The sequence below is a fragment of the Canis lupus genome, chromosome 17, assembly GCF_048164855.1.
Source record: "Canis lupus baileyi chromosome 17, mCanLup2.hap1, whole genome shotgun sequence".
Classification (NCBI taxonomy): Eukaryota; Metazoa; Chordata; class Mammalia; order Carnivora; family Canidae; genus Canis; species Canis lupus.
Window position 1 is genome coordinate 27,664,015 of NC_132854.1, and position 8,643 is coordinate 27,672,657.

An 8,643-nucleotide genomic window follows, 5' to 3' on the forward strand; every position below is an offset into this window, starting at 1 on the left:
AAAAGAACAGAATTGATGCCAAATACTACAAACTCTAGTTTAGAAAACTTAAAGGGTTGGACTACAGTAATAATGCACATTTAAAAGGAACTGTAACTTACTTCCTTTATACTTAGTAAATACTCAAAAAGTATGGCTGTTAGGCCTACATGCTTTTTGAAAATAACTGTTTTTCTCTATACATATGTTAAGGGATTTCTGGAGGAAAAAAAAGTTGTTAACCTTTCATGGGATGGTGGCTAAATATTTTAGTGCCCTAGAACCATGACACTTTGTATTCCAAGATCATAAAATGAAATTCAAATAGCTGTTTCTTTTGGAAAATAAATGATCTAACCTAAAGATCTTTTTATCATATGTGAAGAAGAGCAAAAGAGCAATCTATTAAAAAATAGTGGTACCTACCTTGTTTTTCAGTACTTCACATTCTTTGCAGAGTAAACATTTAGTTTAACTCTGTTTTATCCAATTTCACAATTAAACTCAAGAAATACCCTATTTAATTATCAATATTATTGTTTTAAAACACAATAGAAGATAAATGTATGTATATTTTGATTTTGGAGAACTTTTTTATTGGAATGGCAAAAAATTACATTGGGACAATAAATTATAACTTCATTATGTGACTTTTTTAGTTCAACAAACTTATAACACATTATCCTTTCTCTTGTGTGCTCTACATAGAGATTTGTGCTGAATAAGTTAAGAGAAACCAAAGTTAAAGTTAAATAAAATTTTAAAAACATTTGATCATGTTGGGTTAACTTCACCACTCATTTTAGTTGGCACCGTATAAGCAAAACATCCAGTTAATTTTTTTCTTTTTTTTATTACATCGATTATGTAATTTGATCATTGCGACACCCAACAAGTCTTTACTAAGCACTTCTTCAAGTTACATTTTACATGTAGCTTGAATATATAGGTATTTAAGTGATGTTATTCCCAAGGTTCTACTTCAAGGCCATGCTCCTATTAAACATCATATTACTATGGCTTATTTTTTATTTCTAAAGTTTTAAAGACTTTTGGGGCCTTAAAATCTTCCAAAGTATTGATCTTTTAAAAATATTAAGAATACAAGGATATTATTTTTCTATGTTTCTTATATAAATTAAGATATAGAGAAGTCCATATGTTAGATAAGTAGGTAAAACTGAGACTAAGTTGGTGCTCCTGACTACCGGTTCAATGACCTTTTCTTGGCATACTTCTGGCAATTAACATAGGAAAACCTACTTTTGCTTCCTTATAGGGAAGATTAACTGAAGTGGACCAGATGGATCAGGATACAGTTTTTTTAGTGAGACTGGGTCATGCAAAACAAGGGAGTTTTTTAGAAACAAATTAGAGAGAAACAAGGGAGAAATTTAGAAACAAATCCTATTGAAACACACAATGAGTCCTAAGAAGTACTTCTGTTCTGAAGCTAAGTACAAATGTAAGAGAGGGTTTTTAAAAAATAGGATAAAAAACCCCACTGTGCATCCTAAATGGATCAAAAAATCAAGAAAATTATAGACAGCAAAGTGCAGATATAGAACAGTCTAGCATCAGATTTGTAGTTATTTCAGAACTAACATGACTTGAAAACACTCTCCAGTCTATTTTTAATGGATATGGAGCTGTTATAATAAAGTTGTTCTATGTATTAAATGCAGGAATGAGAATAGCCAGATTGTACAATGGTTGTATGGTTATAGAAATAGAAAACAAATTATTGGTTCTTATTGGTTAAAGAGAGTGGGGTGATGGTGAGAGGAAGTGAGTTCAACTATAAGAAGCAGTCTTTGGGACTCCTTGAATTGATGGAAATATTCTGTATATTGACAGTGTCAATCTAAATATACTGGTTGGGATATTGTACTATAGACCTGCAAGGTGTAACACTGGGTAAACGATGTACAGGGTCTCTTTCTTATAATTGTGAATCTACAATTATCTCAGAAGAAAAGTTAAGAAAAAGTCAAAGTAGTTGGATTCACAATGGTACTAGGTAGATTAATATACTATATATTCTTTATAAGTGTGTTAATATACATTATTTTTGTTAGATAAGGTAGACAACAATCTGATACAGTATTGATAATCTTGATTGTAAAATTGATAGACATGTATTATAATTATATAATTACATGTAATTAATAATTGAATATGAATCTACATTATGTATTTTAATAAATGTGTATCAAACTTTTTACCTTGCAACAAGTAAGCATATGACTTCTAAAAGTGCATAGAGATCATTAAAAAATAAACATATATGACACACTAAAAATATGCTGTGATAAATCCATAATACAACCATATTTTCTGTATCTAATTTTATAAAATTATTAACAGTTAAGTCAGTTACAAACATTAACAGATTCTCAAACATTTCTTTAAGAAAAGAGAAAATCAGGAATATAATCAGACTGTGTAGAAAATAAATACATGTATATATATTTGTAAGCCAGCATGTATAATTATAAACATGTATATGTTATACATGTAGGAAAGAGACAAAGAAGATATAATAGAAAATAATCTGACATATACATAATAGTTGCACAGCTTTCAGAATGCTGTCAAATCTCTACTCAAAGCCATGAATGCTCCCAAATTAAGAAGCATTGAAGATGTATAACTAAGATTCAATAGGGATGCCAGAAAAGAACAACAAATTAATCCAAATGGTGATAGCATAAAAACAAAACATTAATGAAAAGAATAATGGAAAAATAAAAATAATAAATTCAATAACAAAAACCCCGAAGGTCAAATTAGAAAAAAAAAATTTAAATAAAAAAGATACATAACCATAAATTCTGAAGAAAAAGTAAATACAAAGCACTATTAATTGTGGTTCTAGTCAAATGAGTTTAAAATTTTAGCCTCATCACTATTTTACAAGATAATAAAATTACTAAAACTGAACCAAGAGAAAAGAAATTTGACTCTCCATTAAACATAAATAAATATGGCAGAGGCTCATACTATTGATAATCACTTTTAATTTTCCAATAAATAGGTAATTACTGTACAAACATTTTACTATTATTTTAACCTTTTATTACTTGCAAAAAATATCACATTCTTTAAAAAATAATAAATGTATACCATTATAGTTAAAATATGTTTTCCTTGGATAGTTGAAGTTATTATAGTTTATTCAGGCTAAACAAAAACAATAACAAAATCTCTAACTGAGAATTTGAACTGTTATTTCTAGTTGTTAAAGAGAAAATAAAGAATGGGGCACCCAGGTGGTTCAGTGGTTGAGCATCCACCTTTGCCTTAGTCCTGATCCCAGGATCCTGGAACCAAGTCCCTGTATCAGGCTCCCCACAGGGAGCCTGCTTCTCCCTCTGCCTATGTCTCTGCCTTTCTCTGTGTGTCTGTCTCTCATGAATGAAAAAAAAAAAAAAAGTCTTAAAAAAAAAAGAAAATAAAGGAAAGCAACAAAAGTAACATAAATATTTCCCTGCTTATTCTACTTCCGATGTTATGAAATTCCATAGAGTATGTTTTTAAAAACAAAGCATACTATAAACAGACATTGGCAATGGCCTACAATTTTCTTAAGTTATCACTGAGACTGAACTCATCAGGTAAAATGAAAACAATTGCATCCAGCAGAGATCTGGAGCTCTTCACACATCTGGAAAAATCTGGGGAAGAGTTAGTAATGTTTAACTTTTTGGTAATACACTACCTACCTCTTCAAAAATATTAAAATAACCGTATACAGGGTCAATCTAAGGAAGCTTAAATCTTACTTGTAAGCATTCTTCGGGGAAGTTTATACTAACTTTCCTCTAAGAATATAATATTTAACCAAATAAGGTATCTGGTTTGGGTTTAGGTTTACTTAGTTTCAAATGAATGGATTTCCAGTGGCTCCGGCACATTTGTTTCTAAGGCTGTCTTTCCTCCATTTAGTTACTTTTGAACTTTGGTCAAGAAATCAGATTGGTTATATTTGTGTGGGTACTTCTAGATTCTCTTTTCTATTCCATTGATCTATATTTCTGTCTCTCCACCAATACTACATGTATTTGATTACTTTGATATTTACTGTCTTGAAATTAAGTAAACAGTGGTCTCTCACTGTATCCAACATTTTCTTTCTTTCTGTTTATTTGTTCTTGAGAGACACAATATATCTCTTTGTTTAGATCTTCTCTGATTTCTTTTATCGGCATTTTGTAGTTTTAACATGGGTTTTATTAAATTTACATCTAAATATGCAACTTTTCCATTCTTGTTTTTATTTATTTAGAATTAGGGGAAACATTTTTAACTTGCACATCGTAAAAAAGACCAAAAAACAAAAAACAGATGGTGGATCAAATTTGGTCCATGGGCCATAATTAGCTGTCCCTTTACCTAGACATCAACCAAATTTAAAAATTCAAGATATAAGATGATTTATTTGTTGAAATAAGCATATTTTCTGCCACTTATTTAAAATGAACATAGAAAACTTTCATTTATGACAAGTAGGAGACATTGTTGGCATGTAGAGCTGTATAGAGAAGGAAAGAGAATTAACAAGAGTAACTCAGTTTAATCTGTGAAACATTTAGGACACTTATTTAGAGGGCATTCTTTTTAGATAATTTGGAGTATAGAGTATTTAACATGTTCTTTCAATAAAATAAAAAGATATAGTCACATTTCTCTAAATTTGAATTGTAACCAACTCTTATTGCAGTGAAATTCTTACATAAGATACTCCCCCTCCCACCAAGGTTTCCAAAGTCTTCAGCAATGACCTGAGAGATATCTTCCATCAACAATATATTCCATCAACATATTCCCCACTTTCCTTTATTCTATTTCCATGTTCCTTCCTTTCTCCCACATTTTTCCCTGTTTTCGAACTATCTTGATTTGAGAGGGATATTTATCACTTATTCTAAACACACCTTGTCTCTTCAACAATTGTTGTATATCTGCCTTTAGAATAACTATTTTGAAAAAGTTATTATGTTTGAGAACATCTTGGTAATTATTTGATTTATTCTTTATCTTCACTAACTCAAACAAATGAAATCTCAGAACAGTCCAATAGAGAATCAAATCAAATGCTAGAAGGATACTTAAAGTAGTGTGATGATTATAGGACTCCTGTGGCTTTTTCTGTTTTGTTTTCGGGGTTTTGGGCCTGCTTATAACAGTCAGTAATGTAGCAAAAAGGAAGTTACACTCAAGGCCTGCCTGAAAAAGAAGAAAACCATTTAAACCAACATTTCACCTCAAATAACTAGAAGCTAATTGTCAGCTAGACACTTTTTCTGATGATTGTATTTTTTTCAACATTCACAGGCATATCCTAGAGGCTGAGCATCAAATATATCAATATACCAATGTTAGGTTAGACTTTCATTAAATGGGACACACTCTAAGAGGAATTTTCAGCAACTTCATAGTTACATATGGCATTACATTGTTAAGTAATACTATGTTGACCTAGTCTTAACAGCCAGATTAAGAAAACAATGTAAACCTAAATTCTTTCTTTTCTTAGCTTTGCTTAATAGAAACAGAATATTAACTTTAAAATGTATATTTGGAAACTATATTCATTTCAGGAAATAAAGATTGTTCCCTTCTAACATATTCATAGTTTATTAAAGAATATATGATTTCATGTGTTACCAAAGATAATGATATAATCAAAATATTACTTATTGTTTTCCCTTATTTTTAATTAGAGATTAATTTAAGTAGTAATAGTTATCTCATCAAGAGATAGTGGAAGTTTGTAACTGATTAGGAAACAGTGGAAGAAAACCTAAGTAGATAATTTTTAAAAAGTACATTAACCCACAATTGTGAAAAACAGATGTATTTATTCGTTAAGCCAACTGATGACTGCCACCCCACCTAGCGGCTTAGCTGCTCTCCAACCAGGAAAAATCAAACAAACCAGAAAATCTCTAGTCTTCTATAAAGTCCACTTGGTTACTTACTAATCAGCATATCAAATTTTCTAGATTTTCTTCAATGGTACATGAATAAAGATGTAATCATAAGTTTAGAAAAAGTCACATAAAAATATCTGTGCAATTGTGTCAAACTAAAAGGAAATGATAAATTCAACAACATACTCTAAATTTTTTATACTTGTGCTTTCCATTATTGTTTTTTTTAACTCAAAGAATGAAGTTTCTATTTCCTTAGCATTAAAAAAAAGCCACATTAAAAATGATCTGTGCAATTATGTCAAACTGAAATGGAATATTACATAAGGTCCACTTTATTTTTTTTTCTTCCTTTATGCTCTCTATTAAATCTTTCTAAACGCAAAGAATGAAATTGCCATAGTTCTGGCAATTCTAGGCATTTTGAAGTTTTTTCCTATCAATTGGCCCTTTATACCTCTCACCAGAGGCCGGATGTTTGCAGTTGCTGGCAGTTGTTGTTTAAGACACCGCTAATGGCTGATAGACTGGCAGCACACATTGAAAGAGTGAGGCTCAGAGCCTGGGAAAGGTCCCAGCACTGAATGCCCTCAGTCCTGTAGGGTAATGAGTTTATTGCGTACAAGATTAGAAAATCAGTACCAAAGATATTCTATCTGACCCACTTTTCAAGAGTCATCAGAAATTACAAATGACTATATTATGTTTTTAAGCAAAATATAAGTAATTTAAAAATGCCCCCTTTTTTTTTCTGAACTAATCCAACTACACAAATATTCAGTAACATTAAGTGCAATGTTCTTTGTTATTTTGACTCTCCCCCTCTGGACTCTAAGTATATGTGAAATCCAATTTAAAAAAGAAATCAGTTGGAATTGTTGGAAAAGAGAATTGTTGGAAAAGCACAAATTGGTTTATTTTAAGAGTATGAAAAAGGTTTCTAATTATACAGACAAGCATAGAGATCAAATTAAAAGGATCATTCATTGACAAATGGTAACTTCTAACATACTTTTAAAACTAGGAACAGGAAAAAAAAAGTCAGTGTTTTTTGTAAAAATTGTTAAAATGTAATTAATATGGAAAAATCTTTTAGTTTTCCCCAAAGCAAAATTAAAATCACTATATGAAGGAAAGTCAGAGAAGTATATTTAAAGAGGTTGTTCTAATGAAATTCTCTAGATATCTTTCCTGTTATTGACAAAAAATAATAGTGTGAGTTGCTACTTGACCATTCTCTTCATTTCAGTACTGAGAGCAAACATAAAGTAAATTTGCTGGAAGAAAATTTGCTCTATTTAATGATTTAGCACACTTTTAACGTTTATTGCATGCTAGTGTGTTCTACTCATTATTAAAACAAACTGTGACCTATAAAATTGAATATTGAGCATACTAGTGGCAAACCTGATTTTTTAAAAAAGCAAAATTTCAAGATACCACTAAAAAATGTACTATTCTGAAAGATAAAACATGTGTGGTACAGTGACAAATTGTATTTTTGGTAGATTATGTCTGCAATTATGTGTTCAGAAGTGTATCATTGATTCATAGAACATGAACACCAACAAGTCTCCTGAGGATATAGACAAGTTGAGAGAAACACAGTTGGGATGCCTGGGTGGTTCAGTGGTTGAGTGCCTTCGACTCAGGGAGTGATCCCAGAGTCCCGGGTTCGAGTCCCACATCGGGCTCCCTGCATGAAGCCTCTGCTTCTCTCTCTCTGTATCTCTCATGAATAAATAAATAAAATCTTAAAAAATATACTTACATCAAATTTACCTTTTCTCATATTTTGTGAGACATTTTCTATGAAGCTTATCTATAATAATAATGATGACAACAACACCTAAGTGTAATATAATAAGGTGATAAATCTTTTGGTAAGAAAGAGTCATGTCAAAGAGTCAACTTAATATTGCATCACACTTGTCTTAATCAGGTTGCTAGATTGATGGTTAGTAAAAAAAAAAAAAATAAGGACTTAATCAAAACAATAAAAATTATCCAGTGGGCAATTATCCGGTTGTCTGATTGGTTTTTCCCACAGATATGGGAGCTTCTGAGTAGGTGGAGTCATAATTTAGGTTCTTAATCTAATGCAAAAAATAGATAAAATCATTATAAGAAAAGAAAACTAGGACCAGTCTCTCTAAAGATGTAAAAATCCTCAACTAAATATTAGCTAACTGAATCCAACAGTGTATTAAGAATTATACCCTACAACCAAATTGGTTTTACCTTAGGTATGAAAGATTGGTTCAACATTAAAAATTCAGCTAATATATCTTATGTTTGAGAAAAGAAGAAACATCATATGATCATATCAATAGATGCATAAAAAACATTTGACATAATCCAATACCCATTAATGATTTTTTTAATTTCATCAAACTAGAAATAGAGGGTATCTTCAATTTCATAAAGAACCTCTATCTACAAATTATGATTAATGGTAAGAGACTGGACATTTTTCTCCTAATAGGATCATAGTTTGTTTATTTCCTAAAAAAAATAAGTATCATCTTATCATATGATGCAGCAATCACACACCCAGGTATTTACCCAACTTATTTGAGAACCTACACACACACGCACACACATACACACACACACACACAATCTTGCATAAATGTAGGTAGCAGTTTTATTCACAGTTGCCAAAACTGTAAGCAACCAGTATGTCTTTCAATAGATGAATGAATAAACAGTCTGTGATACAATATAT